Source organism: Patella vulgata, chromosome 5, assembly GCF_932274485.2.
Source record: "Patella vulgata chromosome 5, xgPatVulg1.2, whole genome shotgun sequence".
Taxonomy (NCBI): Eukaryota; Metazoa; Mollusca; class Gastropoda; family Patellidae; genus Patella; species Patella vulgata.
The window spans coordinates 23,031,568-23,050,419 of record NC_065883.2 but is presented as its reverse complement, the minus strand read 5'-3'; the positions used below and the strand labels follow the sequence as shown (position 1 = coordinate 23,050,419).

Below are 18,852 nucleotides of genomic sequence, written 5' to 3'. Positions count from 1 at the left end.
CATTATTGATGAAGGGTATTAAAAGACATCATTAATTGTGTGGGAATATTGTAAAGATTATAATACCTTGTATGTAAAGCTGATTTATGAGATGGTTTTCTTGATTATTAATTATTCAAAAAAAGTAGATGGGAAACAGTGCCTGATAATTTCTATTGATAATTTTAATTTTCAAACACTCTCCAATACTAATAAGAATCTTTGGACTGCGAAGTAGTCTAGGGGGCCTCTAAAGAAGTAAATGTTCTCACGTAGTTTGTGGACTCTTTTGCTCATGATATACTACAAGAAACATATTTACAGTCAGTTTATAAACAATATTCTCACCCACGGAACTCTCTAGAGATACCATTGGCTGTGTACTCGCGCCCGCACCTCGCTACCATGCTGAGTTAATACAATTAGAACCAAACTACATTTTGTTTGATGAAAGATCAAGTCTCTTTAGACTGACGAGTGGATTGTTAATCCTTGATGATGCTCAATTAAGTTAACCCGGCTAAAATAAATATTTAATTTTTTTAAATGATAAAGTAATTAGCTTTTATAAATAAACACGGCATTCACTTTGCGGAGCATTGGTTTTTCCATTCTAACTTATTAATGAACAAATTTCATGGGCTGGTGGCTTGCTATTTGCTCTAAAACCGGAGTGCATTAGTAACACAATAAGATCATACGGTGAGTGAAAAAAGTAAAAGAGGCCTCGACTCCTTGAACGAGTAAACTAGAATACTAACCATCAAATAATCGAAGAAAAGCTGGTCTGTCACGTGATTATTGCAATTACCCCCCGAACGTTTCCTCGCGGTCGTGTTGAGAGCAATGGACAACTCGCGTTATTCCTCCTCACCGCACAGGAGGCAAAAAGAACGGGGAGAAATGAGGAACCGATGACACGCGGGTATCGGCAATACCACAGTAAAGCTTAGAGGTATTAGAGATTACACTGGTCGTGGATATCTGCCTGTGTGAAATGGAATAGAATCAGTTCTGCGGAGATCGATCGTAGTGGCGTTTACAGTCCAGTAACGTTATGGTTTCACTATCATTATTTTTTCTCCAACAGATAGTTGGCCAGTGTAATATGACCAGCGTATTATAAGATGACTGAGAAGATACTGAATTAAATTCCTTCACATGTGTTATTGTGATGAAGTAGGGCGGGTTTTAGTCTTTGCATGTGCACAAATCAACTGAAATTTGTACAAAGTTATTCTTACAGTGAAGAGTGTCATCCGATTTACCTTACAACGTAAGACAGATTGTTGTTGTTATTTACTAAAGTGTGAGGAGAGTCGTGAAACCCAACTATCCACGGCGGGGGTTCCTTTGAACTCTTATATCATTTAGCTGACGCCAGTGTCAACTACAGTAATCTTGAGGAATGAAATGTACGTTTTTCCGGACATTGATAGGTGTTTTGATGAACTAATATTAAAAGAACTGTAATCAGATGCGTCAAACAATATCTTGGAATATATATTTGAGATCTTCTGAAGGTAAGTTCTAACATACCAATTTATGTTTGCTGTTCTGCCATGGGCATTTCAATGCAGTGTCATGAGGATACCCACTCCCAGATGTAAACAAAGTGTCCACCCAGTTTTCTAGTTGGTCAATTTATATAGTACTTTTCGACTACAAATAGGAAGATCAATTGAATTTTCTTCACCCCGGGTTTGACAAATTACTTCCTTGACTGCAACATGTAATCTAAAGTATTTAAAGGGGTACACACCACGTTTACTTTAGGGATTTAATGGTGACCATGCGTATTTACCAGGCCTTTTTGGGACGTACAGCGATGCGTTTTAAGACACCATTGTTTGTTGACGGAGCTGTAATGGTCATCCCGGGCATGTTTAAGCCACCGAGGGCTTTCCTTGTTTGTTTGCCGCTGGGAGGGGAGGTCATTTGAGACATGCATAAATTTTTTCTAAATATTTTTCAATGTGCCTTGCAAGGGTGATTTAAATGTTTTTTTCAAATTCAAAACAAAATGTCAATTTTTTATACTTTTTTAAAACCATTTGATATCTAGTTTAAAGACACGATTTAAATCAAGAATCACTGCATCAATTCTGACCTTTTCAATATGGTTTTCATCTTTTAAAAAAGATTGCGTTATTTTCTCTGGCATCTTTATCTCGTCAACTGGTAAATTCCTGACTTTAATCTCCTGGTCTTATCAATGACAGCACTGACTACATGCCTAGAAACTGCAAGTTACTTTATAAAACCACTCTCTACGTTTTGTGAATGTAAATGAAGGCATAAAATCGATTAGTATCAGGCTTATCGATGCGGAAAGTGACCAAGTTAACATCAGTCACACATTAAAAGTGATTTAACTAGATTTACTTTTATCAATAAACTTAACTTGGTATCAAGCATCAGATTGACGACTGTGAATGATGATCGTAAGTAGCAGTAGTTGACGGTAAACATGCAATTTACCGTTATAAATGTTCCTATACCCCCGGGAAGGATTATTGAACATATTTTTACACTCTGGTTTAATTTGAACCGATTCATTTGAACAGATTTATCATGCTTAGTTTAACTTAGATAACATATCGTTAATGAACAACCACACAGAATTAATGGAACAATTTTATAAATAAACAAAAACGAATGTAAAAATCTCGACATGTCATTTTCGGTCAGTTGTATCCAGTTGGAATCTATCTATTGCTGTATTCTGCTAGAAGCGATGGGTGTCATGCGAACACAAGTAGCGTTCTAGATAACTGTGCATAGGAAATTAGTTTGCTAGAGCCTGGGTTGCATACTGCCACTTCTTATTTGGGGAGATAAACTGTTGTAGTACAGTTTTGTTGATTCACTGAACTAGTAACTCTTCTAGTTACTAATAACTCATCTTTTACCCAGTAGCATTCGACTTTTGAAATACATGTATGTCCAAACCATTGGGCCGGTTAGCTGTAAGGTGACGGGGGTGTCGTACACGAGATGGGAAAAACAATGATAGTACTATCCATAGCTAAGAATTCTTTGTTGGCGAGATGGACTGGAAGTCCGCGCTATCCTAAGATCCTTTGTAGATGGGAACTGTCTATTAGTTGTAAAATGAAAACACGCAATCGAACGATTGTAAGGAAAAACGCAATAAACGGTATCAGATGTTCGGTTAACATAGACCTTGTAGACAATATATGTCCACCATGTAGCTGTGATTCTAAACGGTTAATAGCAAGAATTCGTAATGAATTTAGAACGCTGAATAATATATGTACGTCAAAGGCAATTTGTCAGACGAAAATGCACCTTTTTCTTTTATAGAAAAGTTAAAATTTAAAGAAAAAAATAATTATGAAATATTTACCATCATACTAGAAATTATTGAAAAGTAAGATGGACATTCAGACAATAACAATAAACTATACAGACGTAGTATTTCTATAGATTCAATAACAGTTTGTCTCTTCTGTCACCTTTATCATGTTGACGCCACCTGATGCCATGGATCAATTAGAACATCTTCAGTTAACTACACATATCCTTCCATTCCTTCCAGCTACACATAAGTTAATTTTACCGTTCAACATATTCTCCTTGTAAATATTTAATGAGATGTAACACTTTTTATATCGAGTAGTTACGTCCAGACGTGTACTATGACAATGGTTAAGATATCCACAATGAAACTGTAGATGGAAAATATTGCGAAACCGACGCGGTCAGGTCATTTCATAAATAACATGTGATAATTTGTTTTAGGGTTTCGTATATTTTATTATAATATATTATATAGCCTATGCCATAGCAAATTAAATATTGAACATGTGTTCTATTGGGAGTAGGAACTATAAATGTGCTACTTTCTGTTGGTAATATATCTGAACTTCCAAGAAAATAATTACGAGCTGGCGAGTACTAATGTAATGAGTTTCGGGTAAACTGTTTTAAAACATCCGTAACTTGTCGGACGTCACCTCGCGCTATGTCTGATGATTACTGCGCTACGTTATGTGGTATATCCTACCTTGCCGCCATATTCGAATGAAGGGTTGATCAAATATTAATACTATAGTTATTTCATTTGTTACAGATTTAATAAACATCTTATTATGGCGTTTTATTTTTCCTGTTCGTTATCATATTATTGCTTTAGCTTCGAATATAAACATAACTAAAACTCTATTATTTGTTTTCTTAATATCTTGATTATCAAAGAAGGAAATCAAGAAACAAAACAAAAAAGTAGTAAGATTTTTTAATAAACCGAATACATATACAGTATATGTAATTTAAAGAAAACCAACCAGTTCATTATAGAACCACAGAAAAGGATTAATTAATAAAAGAATATAAAAGGACATGCACTTGACCATATAAGTGTCGGTCAGATTGGATTGCCACCGCACAACATTATTTTTATTTAGGTGATCCAGACCCGTGCCATCTGTTGTGAGGGCGGTAGAGAAGACTATCAATAGATAGGATTCTGCGAGGTTAAGTGCGATCTAGTGTTTTGGATTATTACTGTCAATCAGTGTAAATATAATAGAGCACAGTAGTGCGCCCTGTAGAACCCCTAGAGGCCATTTATAACAAATAAACAAACTAAATCAATGTTTATTTTCCATCACTTTCATTTATCTCCTTCATAAGCCAATAATTGGACCAACGTTTACTCTAAAAACTATAAATAACTGGTGATAATCAGTAGGAATTAGTATTTAATAGACTTGCTGGATTGTTTGGATTTGAGGATTTAAGTCCGTGAAAAGAGAAAATAAATGAAGCGGATTTATTTACTTTATGAGCATGATGTCCAATGTTTGTATAGACTAAACCTGTAAATATAAATATGTCCAGCTCTTTATAGTCGATAAGCAGACATAGTTATCACTAATTAGATCAGGAGAACAATATCAACAACATAGCTCAGACTGACCTCAGGTCAACCTTCACTCCAGGCTATTCCGGGCTCCATGGGTTGTTGAATAAAAAATGGATCAAAATTTATGTTGTTTGTTGTGCTTATCTGTTGATTAGAGCCAATTCTCAATTTAATGATGTTGCAAACGAATAATGGAAGCGTTTGAGGCTATATACTCATTATCGGGTGTAACCCTGAAAGAGTCAAGAAATGTTTCCAAGCGCAGATTTATAGATCGGGAAAAAAGTTTATGTAAACTTCTGTTCTTTAATTCCTGTTTTGTTTCTTTTCTCTTCTTAATGTTTGTTGTAAAATCTAAATCATTGTTGTTTGAGAAATGTTAAGACGGATAACATCAAGTTTATGTGACTATAAATAAACTCTGGCTATCATTAATTGTCTGGAAAAAATATTAAATCCTCTACTAATTTATAAAATTTACAGGCTTTGAAATGCTAAAGCCCCATTAAAACATATTTATAGGCTTGTAAACCTGGTGCTTTTTCTTAAGACGACAGAATATTAAAAACACAAGGAGGAAGATAAGACGGTCGGTGATGAAAAACCTCCAATTTAGCGCCACCTTTAATAGCTAATTATACACCTCGATAGCGACGCCATATTTGGTTGATCATAAGAAGAAGATGGTGACAGAAGTTTTAAAAGATTTATTTGTCTGGTGAATAAGAACGGGGACGTGTACGATATATTTTACGGTTCCCCTGAGTAGTCGTGTAATTGAAAACAGTAACACTATCATTGGTTAAACATAGGTAATGTCACGGTTTACGTCTCCGCCAGATTACTGTCTGATAGACGCGACACCTGGTGAACAAGAAAAAAGATGTTTTTTATTTTCTTAAATTAATTGAAGTTTATACGTTATTCTTTTTATCTTATCGTTAAATCTTGGCCATGGTCTATCAATGGTTTTACAGTCAGGATAATGTCTTTTAGCCGTCTTTCTTTTATTTCTGCCATCTAGAGATAAAAAAGTGATGTCGTGTTAGTGATACTAGCTACAAGACAGATTGAATTGTCCTACGACGGGATTAATATATGATTCAATTTTATTTCAATAATTCGCTTCTGCGTAGGGGTATTCGGTAGTGGATGGAACCCACAGACTACCCACCAGGTCGGACAGACAACCCCACTCCTTGTCACGTTCACGTTTGTGATCGAAACCAGCCTCTTGACTCAAATGTCGACCGTATGATCTAAAGCGCACTTGTTAGACACGTTGATGTCATGAAAATATAATATGAATACACGCGATATAACTTTAATAGGTATAAAATGCATAACGTATTTAAAATATTATGGCACAGTTTGGAAGTAACAATAAATATAATGCATGTCAATACTGTTGGCATATTTGTGCTGTGACAACACGCGAATTGAATTCAAAGTCGCCCAAGGAAAACATTCAGGGTGTTGCTAATGGCTACAGATCTTACACCAGAATAGCGAGAGTGAGAGAGAGAAATGGGGTTTAACGTCCACTCGACACAATCTAAGTCATTTCGGGACTAACATATGGTTTAATTTTATTTCAATAATTTAGCAGTGGGAGGAAACCGGAGGACCCGGAGAAAACACCAGAATAGCGCCTAGTCGTTTGGATGGAATGACATGTGGTTTTGCGCACGGACGCCTGTATTGTGGAAAATCTTTTTTCAAAAATAACATCAAGATGTGACTAAGTATAATGTTTAACGTCTATTAAGTTTACATTCGTAAGAGAGATTCAGGGGCAAATAACTCGACTGGAACCTATTCTTTATCAGCAGATATGCCTCTAAAAGATAATATATCAAGGTGAGGAACACACTGACAACGGAAGTCTACTATCTTACATTCCGTCAACCAGTCACAATACTCACTGATTCTCTCTAGCTAGTTTACGTTATTAAATAATGATAATCTCCATCAAGGTGTTTAACAAATGGAGTCTTCTTTAAATCAAATGTATGGTAATTAGCACCCAAATCCCAGATTATTACTAGGTAGATCATATAATAATAATACCAGAAGTCCTGTTTTATATAGAAATGAAATAGAGTTTAACGCCCTACTGTTCTGCTCGGACTGGGTTGATGATCGAAGACGGGCATACGCCAGTTTGCTATGAGGGAAATTTTGCCCGGACAGCGGCACTACAACTGCCAAGGGATCTTTTACGTGCACACCGATGTGTACACATTATCTCGGTTTTTCGTACCATACGCTGTCCTGCTCCAATGACAAAGGGGAACCCTGCCGGGAAATCTGGATGAACTTTCTCGAACACCCGACCTCTAGATTAGCGAGCCAGCGTCTTATCCGCCTAGCCACCGTGGATCCATGATTTTATATAATGGTAGCTCTGCGACTTTTGCATACAAATGAGAAGTGACACCATTCTTAATTATGCAATCTTAATTAGCGCTATATAAATCCAGGGAAGTTTCCATAAAACAATTTATATTTCAAGAGTTGAAGTAGAAATGATTGATAAGTAAAACTTTCAATTTTGTACAATCCATCATTTAGCTAATAAGGTGTGGAGTTCAGAATTATATATTTCCCCAAAGTATAATCCAGTTTCTGTGGCATGGAATAATAATTTCTAAACGATCTTGGATAAAACAGATTTTGCTATCTTGCTACTTTTCAAATTTCGGTTCTATATCAGTCGCGGTACATATACTAGACTCTCTGGATGCATTCACGTGCATAAGAGTATTCATCAGAGGACCCTCAAGGGAGATACAAAATATACGATCTTGGTAAAAAGTTCGACAATAACTCACCATCCGCCTATTGAAATAAGTTTACGTGGTAGCCAAAAACCTCAGTCATACGTTGATATATAGCGAGATGATAAAGTGCTTGTTAACGCATCTCAAATCCCAAAAGCATCACACTGTAAATTCTTTCTATCTAATTCTTTATTCAAGGATGCAGTTGAGCTTATTGGGCAAATATAAAGTCAATCAACAGAGGAATACTTAAACCGTTTATTCTCTTACCAATCCTTATATCTGTTTTATTTCCAATACTTTGACAATTCATGATTTATGACTTTCTTTGAAGAGGTGAACTGTTTTTATCGTAAAGTACGATTCTAAAAACAAGCGCTAGAAATTAATTAAATGAAAAACTGGATTTCATTCGGACTTATTAGTAATAAAATATTTTCTTTGTTCTCATAAAACGTTCCGTTTAATTCGACGTTTAATCTAAAACCTACCATAGCAGATTTAATTTCTCACACCATTTGTTTTAATTTGACTTTTTCCAACTGAGTGGCGATTAAAGCTCCATATGATAGTCCCTATATATCATGAAATAACACCGCGCTATTTAGCTGGATAACGCTTTGTTAGCCGTCTCACTGGATAACGGTTGCAAACAAGGCATCATCGTCCGTAACCAGTAACTTGGCTAAAGCGATCCTAATGTCGTAATGCTAAGACTTCGTTGCACTGACACCCTTTTCTAATTTTAAGAAGATCTGTGTCTTCGAATACTTAAATTACAGGAGAGCAGCGCCACACATAAAAAAAAAGAGCTATGAACCAAGAAGGTGATTAAATAGTCAAGACAAAACACAGATATTGTAAGCTATAAAAACACTTCAATTTCAGAAGATGATCCAGCGACGTCCACTGTTTACGGCTGTATAACGTTTCTAAATTCTGGCGATTAATAGTTCATAAATTCATGTTAATCAAAAATGTTTTGTACATCTAGTAAATTACTTTTTGTCCATTCAGATTTTTTGTGTTTTTTGGTTGTAATTACGTGTTCGCTGAATGAACTATTAACAAATGCCATTTATGGTTTTTTTTTGCTCAAAGATTCTATTTAAAGATATAAAGTTCTTTTGACTCCATTTATTAGTGCAAAATCAATAACATGTAAGTCTTTTTTAAACTTTCTGTAAAGCTTGTCTTTTAAACGTAAAAATGATTCCTAGTTCCCTGTGAATATAATATTGACATATTTGATTAACAAACTGCGGGAACAAACTAATTGTTAAATATAAAATAGAGCATTGTGTGAATAACACAAGAGTATTGTGTGCGATATCACCCTCGGTGGAAGCCGGCGTTAACCCCTAGCTAATAGTAGCAGAATGACACAGTTATCCCCAACCTCATTCACACCGCAACGAGTTAGTAGTAACACTTGAATAGGATTTGGTGACAATAACGACCCATTGCGGCTGAACAAAATACCGTTTCGAAGAATTCAAAGACTGAATGAATTGAATGCAATGGGTTAACGTCATAGTTTTCTACTCCATCCGGGATAATGCATACGGGCATACGACGTCTGCCCGGACAGCGGCGCTATCGTCTACACTTATTTCGAATTCTATGTGTCAAGGGTTCTTTTACGGGCATGCATACGTGTACACGGGGCCTCGGTTTTCCGTCCCAACCGAATGACTAGAAGCTGTTCCTTACCAGGTCTTCGGCCCTGTACGACTAACAAGTAAAAACCACGCCGGAAAGTCCGAAGAACTTTCTCGGCCAACACCGGAAGTGAACTTGGGACCTCCAGGTTAGTAAGGCAGTGTCATACAGCGGATTCTGTAAACTTAATATGAAATAGGTTATTATTTTGTTATACGAAACGCCATTTGAACAATTGTATGTTATTGGGGTAAACAAGTTGACTTCAAGCAGAAACAACGTTTTTTTAATATCTGTGAAGTAAATTTTAAGGGGGGGGGGGATTTAAACGAGTATATTTGTATGTATATTTACATAGATCATACTCTTGTGGTTAACGCTCTTAATCACATTAAAATGATTACACGATTGCATAATAAAATTCGCTAAGATTTCATAATCTATTAGGATCCGTTTTGTTGTCTTTAACTTGTTTAGTGCAGACACGTTTCACGTTCTAACGCCGAAGACCAAATATGACGTAATGTGAGAGATGAATGAGTTAATGATACCCGACAAGTTGTCCCTCTAGTATTACCTACAGACGGTGCAGAGGATGTTGGTGCAACGTCATATTATTCCACGTGGTATTAATTAGTACGTGTTAATTAGCTTAAAAGATTAATGATTTTGTCTACGCGTCTTCATCAATTAAACTTGATGTCTCAAGGTTATGCTTCTTTTATTTTTTGGAAGATTCTATACTACCTTAAAGGCACAAAATATCAGTCAAAAATCTGCACCATTTTAATGTACATACGGCTGTTGTCGTGTCACCAAGCACATCTGCGTGTAAAAAAGACCTTCAAGAACTTAAATTTATTATATTTGAATGAGTTTTGTTACAAAATGTTTTTGGGGGGTTTTGTTTAAGAACTTTTGATTGTGTATAAACATGTATGACCGCTGTTCTCTCCATTGTCTAATAGATTGTATAAATTACCCTTTGAAGCACACTGTCCATCTGGTCAAAAGTATCTGGCTATTCATGAATCAAAGTTTGTGGATCAACGATGGTAGGATACACAAGGCATGGTATGCGCACCAGTTCCAGAACGTCCCTGATACCACTTCTAATTTATTGGGGAAGTTCACAAAGATTGCGTAGTGTTCTTGTATTTTGATCGATAATTTAACTACCGCAGTGATGAAGATTTAGATAGGCTCATCCTATATCAAGGCTCATCCTATATCAAACAATTGATAGGATTTGATAAATTTTCATTGATTTTTTTTTATAAGGCCACGAAAAGACAAGATCAAGAGACTAGTTGACAGTAATACAGTTTTGACTCGATTTACAGGGAATTAGAAGTCTTTGATACTGTATGAATGTTCCTTTTGATTATTTCATTTGGTTGGCATAATATACTTACTCTGTCTAATTCTGTTATGACTGGAAGCCATTGCTTTCGTAATATTATTACGACTTACGTCCATCTATCGGTGGGGCCAGACAGGATATTGATGAGCTTTTAAACTGGTCAAGCGGTCAGTTTTCTCATTTAGCCATGTGTTGTCTGGGTATTATAACCAGTTTGTCGAGCCATGAACCGCGTGTACATCAGTTAGTCTGGAAAATAGTATTGAACCGCTTTCGCTTCTCCATAATTTGTTGGTATACACTTGGCACTTATAAGCATCGACGTTTAATATTGACTACATTCTTTAGACACTTGAGTTAATATCTTTAATCTAGTAGTTACACGATATAAACCATAAAATTTAATATTTTTCAATAAATAAATATAAAAGCGGCATGTGTAGAGTTAATAGAGCTACTCAGAACCTAATACCTTTTTTACAATTTTATAAAATTTTATGTAGAAATTAAAGTAATTATCGATAATGTTAAATCGTCTTCCCTCTAATTACGGGGGATCACGTGGCTAAGTGGGTAAGACGCTGGCTCGCTAGCCTGGAGGTCGGGTGTTCGATCCCTGCATTGGCCTAGAAAGTTCATCCAGATTTTCCGGCGTGGTTTCCCCTTGTCAGTGATGCAGGACGGAGGGCCTGACAAGGACAGCTGTCTAGTCGTTCGGATGGGACGAAAAACCGAGGTCCCGTGTACACATTGGCGTGCACTTAAAAGATCCCTTGGCAGTTGGAATTCGATATAAGAGTAGGCCGTAGCGCCGCTGCCCGGGCAAAATTTCTCTCATAGCACACTGTATGGTGTATGCCTGTCTTCATTAGCCCAGGTTAGGAGCAGAACAGTAGGACGTTAAAATCCATTTCATTTCCCTCTAATTACAATTTTTCCAGCCCGGCTCTGCGGTTGGCTTAGAACCCGATTTGGTTAAGTTTTACTTAGCCCGACTGGGCTAATGAAGACAGGACATTTTTGCACGGGCTAATGAAGACGGGACATTTTTGCAAGTGATTAAAACCGGAAAATATATAAATACCATATATAAATTGAGCAATAGGTTGAACCAGAATTATTACAAACGTCGGGTAAAACAGATACCAGTCCTCGAACCGTAACTCGACGCAGATTGTCAAATCAAAAAATCACAGACTGGTGGTGTCTGGTTACTCTTTCAACAGAGCAAGGTGTCGGGCCGTCACTCAAGGTCTTCAGTTTATTTACACGGTCAGTTAATTTAGTGGTCAATTGGTCATCTGGTGAAAGAGGTCACTACTCGTTGAGCGGTCGTCCTTTGATAATAACTTCCGAATGGCGGGTGTTCTCGCTCTCGTTGATAATGCAGCCAGTTTTATTTTTACTGTGAGCTTTATATCAGTACTATGTACTAAACTGGTGTAAGTCGCCCGTACTTTAACCTTAAAATAAGGATTTTTTTTTAAACAGCAATAAGTACGAAATTGACTCCGAATTTAAACCAGGTCATTTCCGGACTAACATGTACAATTTTATTTCACTAATTCGCTTGTGTGAGGAACCGGAAAAAATCCGCGAGGTTGGGAAGGTAACCCAACTCCATGTCACATACAAGCATGGGGGCAAAAACTCACAATTTGACTTAATGCTATTATTTGCATGATGGATATGTGGCCCCTTTCCGAAATAAACATTATTATTAGTATTCTAAAGAATGGACCTACCGATAGCACAGATTCTGTCGAAATAGATTTACAAAATACATAGCTATTAACCCCCTACATTAAAAGGTCACACAGAAGCCGAACTAGCTTGTTAGTGAGTGTCAGAATGGTTAGGGGTAGCATATTGGTCTTTTAAAGAAGCAATTTACACAGTAGGATACCCAGGCCACCAACTACCTCATGCTATATAGTCGTTACTCGGTTCTTCACAGTGATTATTAACTCGCTACAAATTGGCCAATTTTCTAGATCACAGGAACAAATATTGTTGAAGGCTACTCAGTAGGATTTTTGTTCTAATCCGTCACCATCAGTGTCTCTATTTGTTGATCACAGCTGAGATACAAAACACAACATCATGAACGTTCCTATGACCGTGGGCAGTGGGTGTTGCCTTCTATGGATGAAACCCCGTGATGAACTGGTAATCCGTTCCGGTTGCTGAATTTCTAGTGTCATGTCTTATTATAATAATGGAACCGAATTCACTATAGCAGTAGATAGCTTATGAATGGGGTTTAACGTCTTACTTTTCTGCTCCAGTCGGGTTTATGAACACGGGCTTACATCATGCAGTATGCCGTGGGGGGAATTTTGGCCAGACATCAATTGAATAACAAGGGTTATTTTACATGCACCCCACGTGCAGGGGACCCCTGATTTTCGTAACATCCTAACGACTAGACGTTGTTCCATACACCACTGACAAGTGGACACCACATCGTAAAATCCCGAGGAACTTTCTCAGCCAACACCGGGGTCCAATCCGAGATCTCAAGGCTACCGAGTCAGCGCCTTACTCATTCCGCCACCGCGGCTCGCAGATAGCTTAGATCGCGGATTTATTAAAAAAAAAAACAACAAAAACTGGTAACTGTATGCCGCTTAAAAATCAAATTGCAGTGAAATTCAGAACATACTCAATTCTTGTGGTCATTATCAAGAAGAAAACAAACCATATCTTCCAAAGCAACGGGTTAATGTAAAGAGCAAACATGATACAAGCGAGTGGGGCTTCCCAAGATTAGATGTTTTCAATTATATGATCGTAAATAATTTCAGATTTTCAACAGCATGGTCTCGTGTAATTGATGAACTGTTGTCATCTTAATCTACTCATTAGACCAGAGATAGCTTGTTAGATGCTCGTTAAAAAGATAAGAAACCTGCCCTCAAGAGTGTTTAATGTGTGTTTTAATTTATGGGCTGAACAACTGATTCTCCGTGCCAAACCATCCTGAATAATCTTAATTATATTTCAGGAGAATCGCGAAGATATATGGGATTTTCTATTTGTACGCTCTGAAATTTAAATTCCTAGCGTGATATTGGTTATCAATTCATAATGTTTTTTCTCTGTTTTATCTAATTTCCCTTTTCCTTCTTTAGAATTCTTGTGAGGTTTTAATATAGCCATTGGATGCATCTTTCAGTTCTGTTCGGTCCTTTTAACGCCCGCTACCAAAAAAGTGACATCTCCGACAACACCTTTTCGTAAAAGTCCCCCCCCCCCTTTAATAGTAAAAGGCATCAAATTCTGTAGATCACTACACATATCTTAATGTAAAAAACATGTACAGAACACGTCTCTTTGTGTATACAGTATGTTTAAAACAGGGTGGGTGGGTTACTGGTCAAAGAGAACATTTTAAGCATTATTGGGATCAACTGCATGAAGGGCTTGAGTCTCTCTTTACAAACAAACAAAAACAGTAGTGTAACTACATCTGAGGAAAGAGGTGGCCGTCAAACCCCTTATCAGTTTTAACAGACATGAACAGTGGTCACCACAGGGGACACCATTCAGATCCTTACCCTTTCGTGCTGACCATGCCAGGGGTCAGATGTAACCAGAGACACGTGTTTACAAGTGGTCAGTGAAAGTCCAGTGATGCAGTCAAGGGTTTCGTGGTCAGTTGAAAGTGAGCAGTGGTCAGGTTAAGATGAGCGATCTTTGTGTTGTACATGTTGGTATGTGTGTAAAGCTTCTGTTTGACATTTGTGGGATACTTGTTTTCCTCGTGGTGTTAGTCTGTTAAATGATACGTTAAGATATCACAAAGGTTTTCCTGATATCTAGATACATATTGTAAATGGAGATATTTACAAGCAGTATGTTGTGAAAATTATATTGACAGTGTTTAAAAACATCCTGAACTATTCGTAACTGTTATATGCGGTCTCGTCAGTTTTCATGATATCTAGAAACATGTTGTCAATGGATGTTGTGAGAATTATTAATGGCAGTGTTTAAAACATTTTGAACTATTCTGCACAGTTATATGCTGTGTCTTCGATTGATGATCGATTTAAAATAAAGTGCTACTAAAGTGCATAAGCTGTCACGCAGATGTAATTTCGTTGTACCTTCTTTTACTAATAATCAAGAAACATACGAAATTTAGATTTATATTTCCAAGAACCCATGTTAAATGATAAGAAAAGAAAACGATCATTGTACAATAAATATCAACGTAATCCATTTACGATTCTTTACAGATACATGTTTTATACATAATTACATCAGTTAATAATGATTATCTCTGCAAACTTGTCTTAAACATAGAATCAACTTCATAAACTGTGTATAAGTAGGATGCTATTTCATTGCTATATAGAATCCCAACTGCGATCTTTGTAATTCAAGCGAAAGATTTATAGACATGCAATCAGGAGGTTAGTTTAATATTTCATGAGGATAATTTCAAGTTTCAGAATTTTTAAACTATTCACAGCAAGATTGCTCTTCCACAGTGGTAACGGACATGGCCATGATTGAAAAACACGTTTCATTTAGCTACATAAATTTCTGAAATAAAGAAATGGATTATTGGAACAAATTTAAACTTTCTGCTCGCTTATAAATTAATTATTAAGGAATGTTCTAACTATAAGAAATTTGTTAATTCGTCGGTGTGCATCGATTGAACTTTCTCCTTATTTTTAAAGAGTTAAATATTCTGGCACTCGGGAATTTTTCTCCTTCTGAGTTGATAATTCGCTGTAATAACAAGAGCTAGAGGAGTGTTACATTGATGATAACTACAATAACACGACTGCTGTGGGATTCTGTTCATTCGTGTGTTGGACAGAGAAATGTTAGGAATCTGTGAAAATAACTTCAGACATTAATCGTTTATCTTACAAAATTATTGAATGCTTGCTTACAATGAGTCGTGTAGTTTGTTATTAAACACGCTGAAACAATGTACACGATTCAAATAAGTCAGAAACACTTATATACGTGATCATCGTCTGAAGGGAGTCCTGTTAATGTATTCTGGATCTAGTTTCCTATATAACAGGTAAGTACCTTAATTTTGATTTATCTGTGAACATCTCGATTATCGTTCTAAGTTGACTCCAAACCTGGAGACCTGCGTTTAAAGAAGCGTTTCTTAAATATTTTCCCTATTTAAAAAAAAAACAAGCGCTGAAAAATGTTCGGCTCGACTTAAGAATTTGTTCACTACTCATAATGAAATGAAATGAAATGGGGTTTAACGTCCTACTGTTCTGATCCGAACTGGACTAATGAAGAAGGGCATACGTTATACAGTGTGCTATGGGGGGGGGGGGATTTTGCCCGGACAGTGTCACTACGGCCTACTCTTATATCGAATTCCAACTACCAAGGGATCTTTTACGTGGACGCCAATGTGTACACTGGACCTCTGTTTTCGTCCCATCCGAACGACCAGGCAGCTGTTCTTTTCATGCACTCCGTCCTGCATCACTGACAAGGGGAAACCACGCCGGAAAATACTCATATTTGAGGTATTGCACATGATGTGAACACACCCAGCTATAGTATAGTGTTAAACACGTTTTATGTGATAGTGATTTAGATGATTAAAAAAGAAATTTGGATTAGATATCCTGGGCGCTCAGAGGCTTTAATATACCAACTATAAACAATACTTGACAAAAATATGGAAGGCAATTAATGACAATTCCAACAGAGAAACTTTTCTGTTGAAACACAAAGAAATATGTATTCTAGGGCCTTTAAGCATTATACAAGTTTTGTTCTAATTTCTCACAGCAGTATGTTTAAATGTATCTAAATCTTGGTATCTTACAAGTTGTGATTTCGATACATACAGGTTTAAATAGTCTATCTTGCTGAGGCAACCCATCTCTTAAAGCTATTAAACTGGAAAAATAGTTAACTTTCTTAATGTAAGACATAAACATTTACCAGTTTTAATTACTAATTAGTAGCAATAAATCACATTTTAATGACCCCATATCGAGATGCCCATTTGCGTGACAGGGCGTTTAAAATTGGGTTAATCGTTAGGTCCCAGTATGTGTTGATGCAATCCTCGTTAGGGTTTGAGTATGACGGATCTTTCTGTTTATTTATTTATTTATCCGACATTTCCTCCTCTTCGTATTACACGTCATTGGATATCCCCTCCTCCACTCATTGTGTTACCCTCAATTTTCATTTATCTCGTACGAGCCGTGGCGCCGCTGTCCGGGCAAAATTTCCCTCATTGCACGTTGCATGGCGCAAGTCCTTCTTCACTAGCCCAGTTGGTGCAGAACAGTAGGACGTTAAACCCCCATTTCGAAAGACCAATCGGGTCCATTATCGCGTGTGTGTGGGGTGAGGGCGTGGTTAAACAAATACATGGAACCGGAGTGGTATCATAATCCTGCAGAGCATCAGTTTTTCTAAATGATACATTTTAACTTTGCCTATTAGCCAGTTTTGGAATGTTCTTAGCTAATTTACAAGTTTGTCTTTTGTGTATCTTTGACATTTTTAGTGACATGGCTAAAGTGTAAACGCTTCCTAAACCACTATAATGTGACGTCATGGTAAAATTTAATATATTTTATATAAGTTTACCTGAAGACACATTGATATAAAACATAGACTACCTGACAAGTAAAAACCTTGTAAATGTATTCGATATTTCGATAACCTGATGTCCTAAAATACATACATATGCATCCGTCACCATGGTGTGAACAAGTCGATGTAGAACTTTCTCTGTTCCAGCATGTTGGTATATGGATCGGCACAGCAGGTGCTCGCTTTTGCTCTTGTTTTCACGTTTTATGTTTTCCGAAGAGATGTAAAACCTGTCATTGACGTAACTTCGCAATAACCTTTTGATTTGCCCAATCGTTAAAACTAACCGACTATATAAATTACAATTTCTTATTTTTTTGCTCTCTTATCGATGAACAGCATGCCAAGAATTAAATTTGTCATTGAAGAAGGGCAATTTATCCTAAGTGTTCGATTTTAAGTCTCCGGTTGATGTACATGTACAGCTCTGAAAATCAGCCAGATATTGAACGCTTATGTGGCATTATTCATTGCCTGGATGATATTTTTTTACCAGAGAGCTATGTAACCAAGGGTAGATTTATATTGTGTTTATAACGATTTATTAGTCTTGTAAAAGATAATATACAAAATCAGCAATAAATAAGAACATGTAATGAATTAGAAGATAGATGCTGAATTTTCGAAAGGCGTATAATTCAATCGTGGCTAAAAAAAAAACGAGTCTTAATGTTAGAGGAAGTTTGACATGAGAAGAAGCACGCCAATGTCTAGTCAGCCAGCACAAATTGGTTCCGCGTGACTTGGCTGATTGTATAATAATGTCAAACTAAGGGTCACCTTCTTCAGAGTTTGTCACAAGGGACATTTGCGTCTTGAAGATTTTTCTCATCGATATGAACAGTGAAATGACTACTGGAACGAAAGACTTGTTAAATGAGCATGCACAAGGGCACGCTCACACGTGTTGCTGACACTGAAGCCTTCCATGGCGACGGAAGATTACAGTTAATGCATGTTTGTTAATGGCAAACACACGACTTATATGATAGCATTATGAAGTTGGGGACGGACGAGCTGGCTTAAGGAAGGTGACACGGGATTTTAAAAACGGCTGTCTCAGTTTCCATTGGTGAATGTGCAATCTTTAATTATGTCTTTGTTCTGTGTGATTATCAAAACCAGTTCGCTATTAGTCCCCTCATGACTCATACCTTTTACACCACTCATGGGCGCAACTTTTTTCATATTCTTTCGTTTGATGCATTCTTTCAAACATTCTTTCTTAAATTTGGATGCAACAAGAATCAAAATTAAAATTGTAATTAAAAGGACACGAAACGAAATCGTGAATGATTTTAAGATCAAACGATTTTCAGAAATTATTGAACTAAAAATACAAATCTTTAAAGTCATCGTTTAAATTGAAAACTCCCAAATTATTTCAACAATGAAATATCTTAATGATCAAAGTGGCAGAATCTTGTCTGACTTGAGGCTTCAACTCGACACTTTTGGTGCCAACATTGTGGTTTTAGAAAGCAATCAAATAATCATAACACTTGTTTGCATTGCACCTTTTTACACCTAAAATACCCCTTGGGAAATTAGTTTGCTTTTTC

The 18,852-nt window shown here is 36.7% G+C and overlaps 1 protein-coding gene across 2 annotated transcripts in view; it reads left to right on the top strand.

Moving 5' to 3' along the window:
* The first annotated feature begins 989 nt into the window (after positions 1-989).
* The window catches only part of LOC126821979 (uncharacterized), a 98,928-nt gene continuing 81,065 nt past the window's right edge, over positions 990-18,852 (top strand). Inside the window, exon 1 of one of the 2 annotated variants that reach the window (XM_050550670.2) lies at positions 990-1,502. The gene's annotated coding sequence lies outside the window, so the exon portion shown is untranslated. Of the gene's footprint in view, positions 1,503-15,377; positions 15,729-18,852 lie in introns of those variants that run through there. The other variant, XM_050550671.2, reaches the window with a different exon arrangement.